Consider the following 17,495-nt stretch of genomic DNA (forward strand, 5'->3'; position numbering starts at 1 on the left):
ATATTGTTAACTAATTAACAAACATTCTAGTGATTTAATACATTTTTTTTTGTAAAAATTTTAATTGTATATTTTAAATAAAATATTGTTGATTTATTATAATTAAACCAAAGAGAAAATTCATACTTTTGTGAGCTTATGTTTAACATATATACTAGCGCTAAAAAAAAAAAAAAAAAAAAAACTCATACTCCAAGAGTACCTACTTTCTATGTTCTAATAGAACTTGTTGTTTCCTAAGTAATTATTTAATGTTGCTTAAAATAAAAATAATGATATATCATCTATTTGATCTTGAGGTAACATATATATCACTCAAAATTTTCTATAACTAGAATTTTTTTATTTCTTGAGTAATTTTTTTAATGTTATTTATCCCATATGATTATTAAAGGATGTTGATGTGGCAACCAATTAATGAAAATATTAACTAAACTTAATGACTAAAATATTGATGTATCCATAAATGGAAATGCTTAACATCAATATTAAGGTTTAAGAAAATTCTTTCTTATATCTCAAAAGAAAAATAAATAAATATCTTTGATAAATACCCATAATTCATATACCGTCGGTAATTAAGTTTGGAAGTAGCTACAATATTATTTTAAATAAATTGTCATATTTGAGGAAAAAACAATTTATATAATATTTTTATTTTAAAAATATTTTTTCGATATTCATGTTTTTATTTGTTGATACCAGAAAATGGATTTAATGGTAATAGAGAGGAGTATGAAGTGTTTTTGACATACCTTTAACGATGGATTTTGATGATTTATATAATCGGTATTATGTAATAGACACCTATAGTCTCATAACGAAGCATAATTTATCCACAAAATTGTTGGGTCATTACACTTGGGGCAATTGCAATTCCACCCCTCCTAAACACTCGGGTTAATTCTTTCGTGGATTGTATGTTATGACTTTGTACCACTACCACGAGACTTCCATTAAGCTCTCCATGAGTTCTCTAATATCACTCCAAATTCCTTCATAAATTATTTGAACTCAACTCCTCTAGAATTCTCGACAAATCTATCCATAATATTATAAACATATTCATCTATCTTTAAAATTAAAATCTCAACATCAATATTTTCTATATCTTACTCCTATTGTAGTATGGGAAAATTTTCAACCTAACATTTATGAAATGGTTAAATTTAGTTGTGTGAATTAACAATTTCGTGGATTTGCGAACTGGGATTTTTGCATATTCTGACGTGGCGGTGGGTCCCAATCATAACAAATATACAAAATGAAAATCTCTCGCCGCAACAGTGGAGCTTATGCACGTCGATTATCGTACGTGCGGCCACACGTGATAAGACAAATCCGCCACGAAAACCGGAGGCTCGGCCCCCGGAGAAGAATCCCATGTGCGCGCACCCACTGGAATTGGAATGACGTGTCTTAATGTCCGTACATTCACAAGTTGCAGAATCTTTTCTTGTCCCTTCCCCCATTATTTCGGTACAATGAATATGCTATTTGCTTTCACTTCTTTTTTCCCTTTTTTTTTTCTTTCTTTCTTTTTGTTAATTGTTTTCCCTTCCACTATATTTTTATTTATTTCATCATTACAATATTCGAATTGTCTTTCGTAACATAATGACACTTTTTTTTATAAAAGTTTAATAATTAAAAATTAAGTTATTAACATTCTCATTTACAAATAATTTTGATTAGTTAAAATATTATATTATCAAACTAAAAATCAGATCTATGTGATTGTGAATGACTTAGTTTCAAACATATATATTGAAATAATCAAATTTCTCGCAGAAGTGTGAGAATGTCGTACAATTTGAATTCAATTTATATATAGTGAATAAATTGAGAAGAATGCAAACATACTCTAAATAAAATGATAAACATACCAGAAGTCTAAGCATGCTTTCTACAAGGAAATTAAAGAAGAGGAAACTTACCCTTGTCGAACAAGAATTCTTCATAAAATTTCCCTCCGAGATCACGAGCAAACTCTTTGTAGAACCACAGGAACTCTTCCTCTAAGAAGGACACCACCAAGCAACAACCTTGTTATTCTCAAAGGAACGGGAAATTTGGATGTGTGGACTTCAAACGCTTTTGGCATCGAAAATTTTTCTAGGGATGTTGAAAGAGCATACATCTGTGAGTTTTCCTGCCAAACTGTTGTCATAGTGATTTTCCAAAAAATCACAGATAAGAGAAGAGGGAGGGCCTCTCACGATATATCATCATAATTTTCCTTAAGTGGGGAGTTATCATTTACATTATTAAAATAATATAATATGTATATAAATAATATTTGAATCTCATTCAAAAATTTTCTCTCGCATATTATATAGTTTAATTATAAATCATATTTTATAATTAACTATGTATCATAATGTGTCAATATATATTATACATTATATTAAACATAATATAATCAATTACTTAAATTTATTCCAAAAACAATTATTCCTTGCTTTTATCGAGCTAACAATGGGACCTTATGAGTCTACAAATTAGATGCTCCAATGATAGAGATTAATCAACTAAACTCTTTAATTGGATTAATCGACATTCATTAACTGTCGTTCACTTCACTAAAGACTGTCAACTGCATTATTCGCACTGTAAATATATTTTTTTGTTCATTGTATATAACCAATCAATAATAAGTTGACCATTTACAAATTGCTCGTGATTACTACAACTGGTCAAAATTACTATTTTACCCATGTAGTTACATTTAACTCTTTAAATATCACAGATTCATCTAATGAATAAATAGTTTATAATCCAACTATAAACTAACCCTATTGAGCCAATGAGAGGGTAAGACCTCATTTTTCAAGATCCAGAATCAACTATTAAGGGAGCAATTTATCTACTTTTCCTATGTACGAGAAGGGGTGAATTTCATCTTGTGTAGTTGTGTTCCAGCTCCCCACTCAAACAAATCCCCAAAAAGGTAGGTGTATTGAGTCGGCGAAACAAACCACTTTTACCTATATAGATCAAATGATTATCCTCATAGCCAGAAGTTCATAACTCAGATAGAATTAAGGTCAAAGTCACCTATGGTCATCCTAGTGAAAAGTTAGTTTCTATAAGCAACGGTGTTAAACTAAGAAACCAATCATCTCGTGGTCCGGTCTTATATAAACTTTGTATACAGGATACCCCCACTCACATGTCTCCACATGAACAATATGGATCATATCGTCTGTAACACTTACCACTCATGTAATAATTACAAAGCGGGTCATATCTATAGTGGCACTAGGATAAGGAACCCAACCTTAACCATATACTGTAGACCTTTTAGGTTATTACTTGAACATGATCCACTTGTATGTCTACCACATACTATTCATATTACATTAAACAACCTCAGATCTTAGTATAATGGATTGAGTTAATTCTATCTAAATGTCAAATAAAATACTTTTTATTTTATTAAACAAATAACAAGATCCATGAGATTTACTAAATCCAACATATATCAGAGGGTATGTATTGAAATTACATATATACCTTAGTTGAAGTATGTATTATATAAAAGATATTATTTTAAAAAACACTTTTGGTCCTGAACTAACAATTTAGTCATTGAACTATAATTAGTAATAATTTACTTTCAAACTGGTAACAATTTAGTCACTAAACTTTATTGAGTAACAATTTAGTCTTTACACTTTGAAATTCATAACAATTTAATCCTTGTCGTGAACAAGATATATTAAAATTAAGTGTTAATTTTATAGTGTAATAACTTATTATTTATAGTTCATAAAAAATTACTCTTGGATTAGTTTATTGATCTACAAATATAATTTTTTTTATTAAATCAAACAAAAAATTTCACGATAAAAATTAAATCGTTATAAATTATAAATGTAGAGATTAAATTGTTATTTATTAAACTTCATAGACTAAATTGTTACAAATCTAACAGTATATAGATTAACTCATTACCAACTAAAGGTTAGGGACAAAATTGTTACTTCTATAAAAGTTTCAGAAACAAAAAGTATTCTTTAACCAAAATATTATGTGACCAAATTAAGGGAGGACCAAAATGGTTATTTTGTTTCTCCAAGATGTAATGACTAAAATACATGTTTTGAAATCTTAAAAGACTAACATGGATCGACCAAATATAGTCGAATAGATGATACATTTATTATCCATCAGAAGGAAGCAAGGATCGAGAGAAGTCAGTTTCGTTTATCAACCCCTTTATCATGAGAAGCAAGTCTAGAGGGCCATGCCTTAACCTATCCTCAGACAATAAGCCCTCAACATGTTGCTGTGATAGATTCGGAAGTGGCTAAAGAAGTTGGATGAAGAAAGAGTAGTTTGGGTAACTGTATGTACAAGGGTACATTTTACCTCTCATTCACGTTTATTGAACTTAATAAAATAAAATTGATGTTTTAACGAGGTAAAAAATTAACATTAGCAAAATTTTAAACTATTTGTTAATAGACTTTTAAACTATTTTTTATTTTAAAATCCAAACAATCTTATATTCTTTTCGACATATGAAATAAAATTCAAATTACTGGTAGACTTTTCACATTCAACTTTATTTTGGTGTTGAAAACTTCTCTTCTTGATAACAATATTTTTTCTCTGGGACGTTATTTAAGAATCATATATAACTTTGTTGTAGGTAGATTTTGTTGAAGTTTATGTCTTAAATCTTGTAGTTTGTAATCTTGTAAACTTTATTATTTAATGACAAAATAAATAGGTATTTTTTTCATTTATTAGTTTTGCACAACTTAATCCAATAAACTAAGATACATTGTTATTTAATGTAACTTGAATAGTATGTGGTAGACATACAGTCGGATCATGTTCAAGTAATAATCTATAAGGTCTATAGTATATGGATGGATTTAGGTTTCTCATTCTGGTAACATTATAGATACGGTCCATTTTGTAAATGTTACAGGTATTGTGAGTGTTACAAACGATTTGATTCAAGTTGTTCATGTAATAGACATGCGAGTGGGGTACCTACTGTAAATAAAAGATGCAATGATTTCGTAGCTCAAAATTGCTATGAGATAATGAGTCTATGCGATCAATCTTCATAAACATACACCAATGACAAGTTTTCTCATTCACCGGCCAAGTGAAACCTAATCACGAATTTCTTAGGATAACCTAAGGTCGAACACAGGGATTTGAAATGATTGCACTGAACAACAATGATTCATGCACGAGAATCAAAAGATGCAATTTGTTTATGTTAAAGCTTAAATAAGTGCGATAAGGAAATTCTAAGTAACCAAAAACCTGATAAGAGTCACAAGTGCGTAAATGTGTGATGTTGCAAACTAAACGAGGGAAAGATATGGATATGAAAGGGCTTGAGGGAAAGTGACTATTGACTCAATAAATCTTACTTGAGACACAATCATGGTTCATACTCCTGATTGGTGCATACCTCCTGATGATTGCCTCTACTAGTCTTATTTCTATGACGCACGGGAGGGAGTACTGAGAACGAATGGTTGTTTCTATCTCTATAAATACTTCTTGCTTCACTTAACAAGTTCTACTACCATTTATCTATTGAGACGGTGGTTATATTACTTGTCTCTGCTTTCACAAGCAAATATAACTTCAAAATATGTTAAGCAGTGATGATAGAACCTTGAAACTTGATTTAAATCGTGAGAGTGGCTTTCCCCCTTGCGCTGTGGAATTTAGTGATTCATGGGGAAGATAATAACAAATGAATAAAAATGAAATGAGATAGAGATGAACATGATGATGATATTAAGATAGTAGAAGAATTCGAATACAAGCTGTCTAATGTCTTAGTTAAGCAAGTACTACAACACGTTAAAAAAAGAAAAATGAAATGGACTCGCGGTTGATAGCAATAGATAATGGTAAAGACTGATGGATTTAATGTAGTGGATGAAGTGGCGACAGTCCTCTCGGAATCTTTATCCTTCGATGATGAAATGGGATAGAAAGTGAAAGTGGAATATTCTCTACGACTTTCGGCTTTTGGCTCCTCTCTTTCTTCTAGCACCGAGACTCTATTTATAAAGCCTTGGTCTGCTTTGCTTTGGGATCCTCACTCTGATTGGTTGTTATCATTCGTCAAGGTAGGTAAAAATGTCAGCGCTGCATCATGGTCAATGGTCAGGAAATTTGTCAGAGTATAAGCTTATACGACTTTAGAAATCCTGAGGCATGTGTCCTCTGCATACTTCTTAAAGGATCAGCGCATGCGATGTTCCTGAGTTTTCCTGCAAAATAAAAGCTTTGGTGCACTTTGCCCATGAAATACGGTTAGCGAATGTGTTTTAAGTACCTTAACACAACTTTGATTTTTACACATAAATTCACTCATGCTTGGCTCATTTTCTTCCTTCTTATTATCACATACCCTAAATCTCGTAGAGTTCTATAGTTTGTAAACTTTGTATGAACAAACTCTTTATGTGATTAATAATATATGATATTATATTCATTTTGTTATAAAATATGCGATATTTTAGTTAATGCAACCACAAACTAATAAACTAACATCTAAGATTATCGTTGTAACTTAAACATGTATGTGGAGACATACAAGTGAATCATGTTTAAGTGATAACCTAAATAGTTTGTAGTAGATGAATAATGTTGGGTACCTTATTCTGGTGACACTACGAGTATGGCCCACTTTGTAGGTGTTACAATTGTTGTAAAGTGCTACAAATGATTTGATCTTGATCATATATGTATTAGACATGCGAGCGGGGCTATTCTGTACAGAGGAGTTTGTATAAGACCATACCACGAAATGTTAGTCTCATTATATAACACCTTTCATAATAGAGACTTACATTTCACCAAGATGGCCATAGGTAACATGACCTCAATCCTGAGTGAGTTGTGAACTCTTGCCTACCATTTTAGGGATTCATCTGATTGGGGAGCTGAGAATACAGCTACACGAGATGGAATTCACTCCTTCCCCGAAACAAGGGTAAGTAGATAAATTGCTCCCTTAAAGGTTGATTCTAGGTCTTAAACAATGTGACGCCACACCTTCTCCTAGCCCGACAAAGGTTTTAGTCATAGTAGGACTATGATCTATTGTTCATTAGAGGGATCAGTGGTACTTGAGGAGTTAAATGTAACTACAGGGGCAAAATGGTAATTTGGCTAAGTTGTACTTATGAGCAATTTGTAAAGACTCATCAAACTGTTGATTGGTTATATCTAATAGACACAAAAATATATTTGTAGTGTGAATAGTGCAGTTGTCGGTCTTTAGTGGAGTATTCGACAGTTAATAGATGATGGATAATGTAATTAAATAGTTCAATTAGTTATTCATGTACCATTAGAACTTCAAGCTACAGGTCCATAAGGTCCTCTTGGTAGCTAAAAAAGATTTAGTTGAGAATCAATTTTTTAGTTAATTTGAATTGTTCAAATTAATAGGAGAGGTTTAATTATATATAATATAATTAAATTATTTCAATTATATATGATATAATTGTCATAATGTATTTGATACATTATTGTTTAATGGGAGGAAATAAATATTTGAATGAGATTCAAATATTTTGTTTTCTATGAATATGATTCATAGTTGTTAAATTTAGTATAAATATGATTTATATTAAATGCCATAAAATAGAGAAATATATTAAATGCCATAAAATAGAGAAAATAAACTATAGTTTGTATTGTATGTAGCGACCCGACCCCCTAGGACTTAGGTAAGGTCGTTACTAAAATAAATGCATGCAAAGAATTTAAAACGACGCTCTAAATGCTAATTAAAACAAGAGAAGTTCAAAAGACATTTATTAAATGCAATTGTTAAAACAAATAATAGGGTACCCAAAATTCTTAAAGACCAACAAAAGTATACGAAAGAAATAATCCTAAGAAATAAATTTTTAACAGTAAAACTAAATATTAAGAGGAAAATAAGGACTCAAATTTCAAGGTGCGGAAGTGTAAAAACTAGTCCCAGTGGCACGATCACGAATTCCACTGCGTCATTGCCGATGCATCTCTACCCTTACCTGAAACATCAACATAAGAAAGAATGAGCATGAAATACTCAGTAAGTAACCCCACCACTGGGGTCAAGCTAGGCATCTATGTCCTCTAGATACCCACCTATGGCACATAAGCACATGAAACAGACAAGAAACTGAGTCCTATCCTATTGTAGTTAAGTATGCTCACAAAAGTGGTGAATCCCGAAGGAAACACAAAACTGATGAATCCCGGAGGAAACACAAAACTGGTGAATCCCGGAGGAAACACAAAACTGGTGAATCCCGGAGGAAACACAAAACTGGTGAATCCTGAGGAAACACAAACTGGTGAATCCCGAATGAAACACAAACTGGTGAATCCCGAATGAAACACAAACTGGTGAATCCCGAATGAAACACAAACTGGTGAATCCCGAAGAAAACACAAAAATGGTGAGCATCTAACCAATCAATGAGGATATTCACACAGTCTCAACATTCTACGAATCAACACCGTACAATTCTAAAACATACATGAAATCCTTGGTACCATGGCTCCATCATATACACGTAATCCTCAACAACATATTATACAACATTCATGTAAACCTTACATCATAATTCTACAACATACAAGTATGCCTCAACACCAACACATCAGACGTCGACATATGAAAACACATACCATTACATACTAACGATTGTGTATTTAAACAATTTAGAACTCGTGCCAGAACAAACTTTGATTCAAGTCATACTATCAATGAACATGCTAACAATTTACTATAACATACACTCACCATGCTGCATACAACTAAAGCCTAGCTCGTGGACAGTTCCAGTAGTAAGATTACTTACCTCAAAAATTGGTCGCAAATTCTACTCCACACAACTAATCTTCTCACAGCCTTTGGAAGGCTTAAATCAACCCAAAAAATGTGGCTTGGTTCCAAAGGTAGTTCCACCACTCCCAAGCAAAAGTTCCAATATAAACAAATTCAATGATAATAGTTAGGGTCTATATTCCAACAATCTCAAATAGTTCAATAATCTTAGACCAAATATATGTTCTTTGAATCCAATGACAACCTCACTAACACACAAAGATTCAACATCAAACCAAACAACAAGGGGGGAGGGAGTCTCTCCAAGCCTTGAAACTTACCAAAAATCTCCGCAAAAGAAACTTCAATAGTCGCTGGACAGCGCACGAAATCTCCTTCAAACTCCAATCCTAGCATCCAACCAAAAATCAAGTAGATGATCCTAAAATTAACCGATACGTTAAACAACTTACCCAAACATAAAACCAGCAGCAATCGAAGGCAGCAAGGGCTGGGCAGTGCCTTAGATGAAAAAGGTCGTTGGCCCAATCGAAGAACGGCACGGGCAGACGGTTGGAGGAACGAATCGGCGGCTAAGGCGCGACGACTGAGTTGGGTCGTCGTTCGGCTTCATCCCTTGGCGGACGGAGTGGCGGGATGTAGGTCTGACCGGCTGGAGGCTTGACTGCTGACTAGACCGTTCGGCGGAGGGCGCGCACAAAGGAGAGGCCAGACGATTTTTAGGCAGGCGGTGGCTGAGGAGTGGCAGTAGAAGAAAAGAAAGTGGCGGCTGGAAGAATGGGGGTTTCTTCAAAACTTGCTATGGAGAGGTGAGGGTTTCCCTCTTTTTTATTTTTAAAAATAAATAAATAATAATAATAATAAGAGAAAAAGTTAAATTTTAAATAATACTAATAAAGGAAAAGACTATATTTTAAATAAATCTTTTCCCTTAATCCGCTTAACCACCCAAAATTTTCTCCCTTTTAAATAATAAAAATGAAAAGCAAGTGTGCCCAACAACTAAGGATAAATTCCAAAAAGGAAAAGAAATACATTTTCAACAAGCAAATAACGCGGGATGTTATATTGTATATGATACAATATTAAAACTATAGGTTATATGTTATATTTGATCTAACATATAATTTAATATAAATATAATATAATAAGTTAGTTATCACATTTATTTATATTATTTTATTATTATTTGAATAATAACTTCCCTCTTTTCTCTCCAACCACCTTAGTGGGTGGTTACTGATTTTGTGGCAAGAGGAATAAAAGAACTTTTTTTTTCTTCTTCCTCTACAGCTAAAGTTGGTTTTTTGCTGAATGATTGAGTGACAGAAAAGTTCTGTATTCTTGTTTGTGAGAGAACTGTCAATCTTCTACTTCCTCCACCTAAACTATCCTTCCTAACCAAAATAGTTAGAATCCACCACTCCTGGAATCTCACCCCGAGAATACCAAATGCTCATTATGGTAATGTCCAGCTTGTATTGTACAAGAAAATCTTGAAGAAGGACTTCAAGAGTTTTGTTTCTGTTTGAGGGAGTTTCGTGAAAAAAAGTTCTTCAAGGGTAGTGTATCTTGAACCCTTTATTTCTTGTAAAAGCATGTTGTGGTTTAACTTTAAATGCACATCTACTGTAGGTTTACTGTAAATTTAGTTTTCAATAATTAATAGAATTTAGAAAATCTGCTTTCGCTCGAGGATCTCTTCAATACAAGTTCCTTCATAAATAACTTGTATCTCTACACGTTATCAGCACCCTATACAAAGATTTTGTATAAGACTAAACTGCAAAATAATTAATCTTTCACTATAACACTGTTGGTAATTTGATCTCAATCCTAAGTGAGTTATAGACTCCTGCCTATGAGGGTATGTCCTTTGATTTATATGGGTGAAAGTGGCACAAGTCACCGACTCAATATGTCTTCCATTTTGAGGACAGGACTGAGTGGGGAGCTAGGACATAACTACACGAGACGGAATTTACTTTTTCTCGTCTTTAGGGAAAGTAGTGGCATTGTTCTATTAAGTGCCAACTTCGGGTCTTGAATAGTGGGGCTCCTTCCCTCTCATTAGTTCGAGAGGAATTTTGTTTATGGTAAGACTATAAACAGACTGTTCATTAGAAGATCAGTGGGACTTAAGTAACTAGAGGTAATTAAATGAGTAAAACAATAATTTGACCCAGCTGTAATTATAAACGATTCATGAAGAATTGACTTATCGGTAACAGTTATATCCATAAACACATAAATATAACTGTAGTGCGAAAGGTGCAGTTGTGGGTCTTTAGTGGAGTGACCCCCAGTTAATGAATGTTAATTAATTTAATTAAAGAGTTTAATTAATTAATCTCGTATCATTGGAGCTTCTAATCTGCAGATCCACTAGGTCTTCCCACTAGCTCAATAAGGCTAAAAATAGAAGTGTTAAAGTTTTTGGATGAATTGGAATTGTTCAAATTATTTAGGGAATATAATTATATACGATACAATTAATATAATGTATATGAATGCATTATATTATAAAGTTAATTTTGAATTAGATTAAAAGTTAAAGTTTATTATATGAGAAAAATAAAATATTTGAATAAAGTTCAAATATTGAATAATATGAATTAGATTTATGTCACAACTATAGGTTAAAAATTAATAAGAATAATATTTGTACTAAAACTATAGATTACGAGAGGAAAAAATATTTAATGGGATTTAAATATAATATTAATTAAATATATGATATTTAATTAATCAACTTTATTAAATATCAATTAATTAATTTAAATTAAATTTTGATTTAATTTATATTAATAATAATAATTTTAAAAAATAACTCCCATGTAGAGAGTTTTTCAGTGTTAGTGGGAGAGTGGTAACTCTCTTCCCTTAATTCGATGTGAAATAAAGAAAGAGATAAGAAATATATATATATATATATATATATATATATATATATAATATATATATATATATATATATATATTTATTTATTTATCTTGGTTTTTTTTGTTTATTTATTTACTATTATTATTATTATTATTATTATTTGCATATTCTTTTTTCTATCTAGTTTTAACCCTCTCATTCTCTCAAAAAATTCTATCATTTCTTCATACTTCCAAAAAGGGCTCCCACAACCATGATTCTACTAGGGAATAGCATAGATACATTAATGATGGTGTTCGGAACATCTTGACGGGAGAATCGCTCGAAGAACAATCTTCAAAAGTGGATATTTCTACATTTTTTAAATTAAATTACAACATGCTTATTTGTTTTATGTTCTTGTTTTCTTCAACGGATATTGAAGCACGAGCATTCACATGATTTCGCGCAAGATTCAATTCCTTCAAATTTGAACCAGAGGATACTCAAATTTAAGCGAATTCGTAGGCTATCAAATAAAAAGGGCGAAGCTCGATTTGAAAACCATATTACGGGTTCGATTATACATGGGAAAAAAGGAGAGTTCGGGCTGCAAGCCCAAAAAAAATTGCTCTTACTTGACCAAATGTCAAGGTCGAGCCTGCTTTTACGGTGAATAGGGCATGCATCTGAATCCACTTGTTGTTGTCACATGAAAGTAAGATACATTTTCTCCGTCCGTATTTCAACATCAACCTATATAAAGATAAATCAAATTTTTTTTTGCTAAAATTAATCTTAAGAAATGATTTTTTTTTTTTTTTTTTGAAATGGGGTTTTACCATGTTATTTATTTTAATAAACAAAACATATTAGACAGAAGTAAAATAATAATAAAACAATTTGTCAAAGTTAATGTAACTCAACTATCATACAAATGTCTTATCGATTATGAAATCTATGATTTAAATCTTACTAAAACAAATAATTAAAAAAAATTAAGAGTCAATAAAATGGCGTCTGGGGTAAGAAATTGTTATTATAGTCCTAGATTATTATTGTTGGGCTATAATAGTTTGTGTTTAGAGTATCGATTATTTTAATCTGGGTTATAATAATATGTATTTGTGGTGAAACTATTTTAATTTGAGAAGGAAATAGTAAACACTGTAGTAAAGAATAAAAAATGATGAATGTAAGATAGTAAAAATTATAGCAAATAGTAAATACTGTAGCAAATGAGATTTTGAAATAGTATTGACTGTAACTAATAGGGAATACAAAATAAATAATAGTATTTACTGTAGCAAGATGTGGTTATCATAGTATTGGGTTTTGTTGGTATTTATGTGTTAAATCCTGTAGTTTGTAATCTTATAGACATTATTATTTATTAATAAAATAAAGAGGTATTTTATTCATTTATTAGTCTTGCACAACTTAATAAACTAAGATACGTGATTATTTAATGTAATTTGAACAATATGTGGTAGACATACAATTGGATCTAATATCCTAAAATGTCTATGGTATATGGATAAGGTTGGATACCTTATTTTAGTTACACTACAGATACGGTCCACTTTGTAAATGTTATACATGTTGTAAGTGTTACAAGTGATTTGATTTAAGTTGTTCATACAGTAGACATGCGAGTGGAGGTACCCTATACAAAGAGTTTGTATAAAACTAGACCGCAAATAATTAATCTTTCACTATAATGCTAGTAACTCAATCTTAATCTTGAGTGAGTTATGAACTCCCGCCTATGAGGGATTGGTCTTTGATTTGTATAGGTAAAAGTGACTCGAGTTACCGCCTCAATATGTCTACCATTTTGGGGACAGGACCGAGAAGGGAGCTGGGACATAACTACATAAGATAAAATTTACTTATTCTTGTCTTTAGGAAAGTAGAGAAGTTATTCCATCCAGATTCCAGGTCTTGAATAGTGAGACCCCTTCCCTCTTATTGGCCCGAGAGGGATTTTTTTATGGTAGAGCCAAAAATTAGAGGACCAGTAAGACTTAAGAAACTAAAGGTAATTACATGGATAAAAAATGGTAACGATTATATCCATGGACACAGAAATATATATACGGTGCGAAGAGTGCAATTGTGGGTCTTTAGTGGATGAGCAGAAGTTAATGAATGTTGATTAATTTAACTAAAGAGTTCAATTGATTAATCTCATATCATGGAAGCTTCTAATCTACATGTCCATTAAGTCTCCCCGCTAGCTCACTAAAGGTAAAATAGATTTGTTAAAGTTTTTTCAATGAATTGAATTGTTCAAATTATTTAGAAAATATAATTGTATATGGTACGATTAATATAATCAGATTCAAACTTTTAATAATATAAATTAGATTTATGTTACAACTATAGGCTAAAAATCAATATGAATAAGATTCACATTAAAATACAGGTTATGAGAGGAAAATATATTTGAATAGGATTTAAATATAATATTTAATAAATTAAATTTAATAACTATTAATTAATTAACTAAATTTAATAAATTATATTTATTACTTGATTAATGTAAATAAAATTTGAAATTTATAATAATAATAATAAATAAAAATTAACTCCCATGTGGAGAGTTATTGAGAGTTAATGGGAGAGTAGCAACTCCTTTCCTTTAACTTTATGTGAAATGAAGAAAGAGAAAAGATTTTTTTTTTTTTTTTCATGTTCTCCTTCTACGTAATCTTAACTTTCTCATTCTCTTAAGAAATTATTTCATTCCCCTATACTTTCAAAAAAAGCTCCCACAAGCCATGATTCTATAAGGGAATAACAAAGATACATTAGTGGAGCTGTTCATAACATCTTGACAAGAGAATTGCTCAAAGAATGGTCTTCAAAAGTGAGTATTTCTATATTTTTTTAATTAAATTGCGACATGCTTATTTGTTTCCTATTCTTATTTTCTTCAACGGATATTGAAGCAGGACATTCACACGAGATTTAATCGCGTTAGATTTGAACTAGAGGATATACTCAAATTTAAGTAGATTTGCAGGCTATCATTTTTCTAAAAGAAAAAAAAAAAAAAAAAGACAAAGTTCGAGTAGAAAACCATATTACGGGCCCAATTAGACATGAGAAAAGGAGAGTTTGGGTCAAAGTCCAAAAAAAATTGCTTTGACTCAACCAAGGTCAAGAGCCTCGTTTTCTAATGAAATGGCATGCATTTGAATCCACTTATTATTATCATGTGAAAGTCGGATGCATTTTCTCCGTCCGTATTTTGACATCAACCTATACAAAGATAAATCAAATTTGTCTTTGCTAAAATCAATCTTGACGTGGAGAAATGATTTTTTTTTGTATGTTTGTTTGTTTTTGGTTCAGTTTGATTATCACTTTATAAATGGATTTTGACCATGTTATTTATTTTAATAAACAAAACATATTAGACACAAGTAAAATAATAATAATAAAAGAAAATTATGATAAAGTTAAAGTAACTCAATTGTCATACAAATTAAGGGCGGATCAAGGGTCAGGGGGCAATGTGTCTCCCTCACATCGTATCGTATTACATATACATATATCGTTTTTTTTTATTAGATATAAAATGTTTCTTTATATATTGAACATATATCGACGTGCTTAGTAAGCTGACCACCAGGGTCGACTCCATTATGAGATAGTTTTATTATCTTTTTTATTTTAGCCAATTTTTGTTACGCATGCTCGCGCACACGCACATACACGTGCATCACACACGCACACACATACGCACTACAATCACACTTATTGAGATATTAGTCGTCTAGTATAAACTTTTTAAACTTTTTTAAAGTTCAAGAACTATATATGACACAAATTTAGACGTTAATGAGCTAAAATTTTAATCTTATATAAAGTCGTGTCCCCTAACATGTAATTATGGATCTAACACTGACCGTATATTAGTTGGTTATGATCATTTTGACGATATTATATGAGTTGAATATTATATTGATGCATCCAAAATTATATTTAGCTAAACTTGTGTCTCTTACATAATATCCTGGCTCTATCACTGATACAATATTTTAGTGACTACAAGATTTATGATTAAAATCTTACCAAAACAAATAATTAAAACAAACAAAATTTAAGAGTCAGGTTACAAATACAGAAAGTACATAAATTTAGAAACTAAGGGACGTTTGGGACAATGAGTTAGTTATTATAGTCCTAAGTTATTATTGTTGGGTTATGATAGTTTGTGTTTAGGTTGTAGATTATTTTAGTTTGGATTATAATAGTATGTATTTGAAGTGTAAACTATTTTAATTTGAGAAGGAAATTGTAAACACTTTAACGAATAATTAAAAAAATGAAGAATGTAAAATAATAAATAATGTAGTAAATGAGGGTTTTGAAATAATGTTCACGGTAGCTAATTGGAAGTTTTGAAATAATTTCTACTGCAGTAATGGTGGTTATTATATTTTGATGATAACCCTTAGCCCTAAATTATTACCTAGACCAAAAAGTGAATTTGAATAAACAAAAAAGGGGTCAGATTTAAGAATCAGTTCAAAAACAAATCTGAAAAATGTGAGGAGGAATATTAACAAAGGAATATTTATACAAATAATAATTGGATGGCTATAATAACCTATGTCTCCATCTCAATTCGTAACAGTCAAATAGAAAAGCAAAAGCGTAGTGCGGTGGACCAATGACCTAATGCCACGTCAACCTTCATTATATTCAAACCCACAACATTAGTTAGGAGGCTTGTCCCATCATTTTTCACAGAAGTGACACTGCTCATGGTAAAAGTCGAGTAACTTCAAGAAAAAAAAATTAACCCCAGATGATAAAAGACACAGTTATAAGTATTTGGAAAAATTTACATTTTAGTTGATTTTAAAGAGTAAGTGCTTTTGTTCTATTACATACATTTTTAATCCCATATTTTTAAGAATAAATTTAAAAGATTTCTAAATAATTATTTTATTATTTTATATAAAATATTTTTAAATTCATCTCCTCTCTATCCTTTTCCCACCCTCCTTGTTTCGATTTTTTTTTCGTCTCCACCTTCTTTTATATTCTTCTTCAATCTTTTATTCAAATCAGCATCTGGAAACTATAGTTGGGTTAATATAAGAAGAAGAAGGCATAAGGAAAAGACCCCATTTTTTTTATTTTATTATTTAGCCCATATTCTAAGCTCATCAACATTGAAAAAAAAGTCATATTTAATCATTTTCCATTTTTCAGATGACCCGTGAACGACTTCGGGGGACCTCGAAGTGATTAAGATTGGAAATGTGTAGATCCTTTCATAAAGGAACCATTGAGAAGTTGTGTAGGAAATGTAATCAAACATTGTTTACAATCTAAAGTGGTGACAGTGTAACCGCCTAATGAATAATGGTTCAACGATTTCAAAAGTTTAAGTTCGAGGGATAATCGTGAGTTCGATTGCCAATTACGTATCTTTATAGCTTGTGTGCGACTAAAGTCATTGTTTTCAATTGTCAAGCAACTCATAAATCTGAGAGTACTTTGAGTATTAGAGTTTATATGGTTTGACACCATGTTAGTGTTCAAATTCCTTTGTCTTTGGAAGTATTTGGTCTATTTTTTTTTTAAAAAAAAATACAAACTTATCGTTAATCTAGTTTTTCAAATCAATAGATGAATAAGAAAGAAGTAAAAGGACTCCATTTTTAATTTCATTGTTTAGCCGAGTTGGAAAAAAAAATATTTAAGCCCTTCATTGAAGCAAGACGGTCTGAATTGAAAATGTATAATTTGTAAGCAATGGTTAGGAGAAGAG

General features: G+C 31.1%; 1 long non-coding RNA gene across 1 annotated transcript; it reads right to left on the bottom strand.

Annotated features, from left to right (window-relative positions):
* Positions 1 to 7,784: 7,784 nt before the first annotated feature.
* LOC120075125 (uncharacterized) lies at positions 7,785 to 9,687 on the bottom strand. Its single transcript, XR_005481196.2, has 3 exons — positions 9,160 to 9,687; positions 8,853 to 8,961; positions 7,785 to 8,036 (listed from the first exon to the last, which is right to left on the bottom strand). It is a non-coding gene; the product is annotated as an uncharacterized LOC120075125 (long non-coding RNA).
* Between the last annotated feature and the right edge of the window lie 7,808 nt (positions 9,688 to 17,495).

This window comes from Benincasa hispida, chromosome 4 (genome assembly GCF_027475165.1).
Source record: "Benincasa hispida cultivar pf3 chromosome 4, pf3_genome.v1.1, whole genome shotgun sequence".
Lineage (NCBI taxonomy): Eukaryota > Viridiplantae > Streptophyta > Magnoliopsida > Cucurbitales > Cucurbitaceae > Benincasa > Benincasa hispida.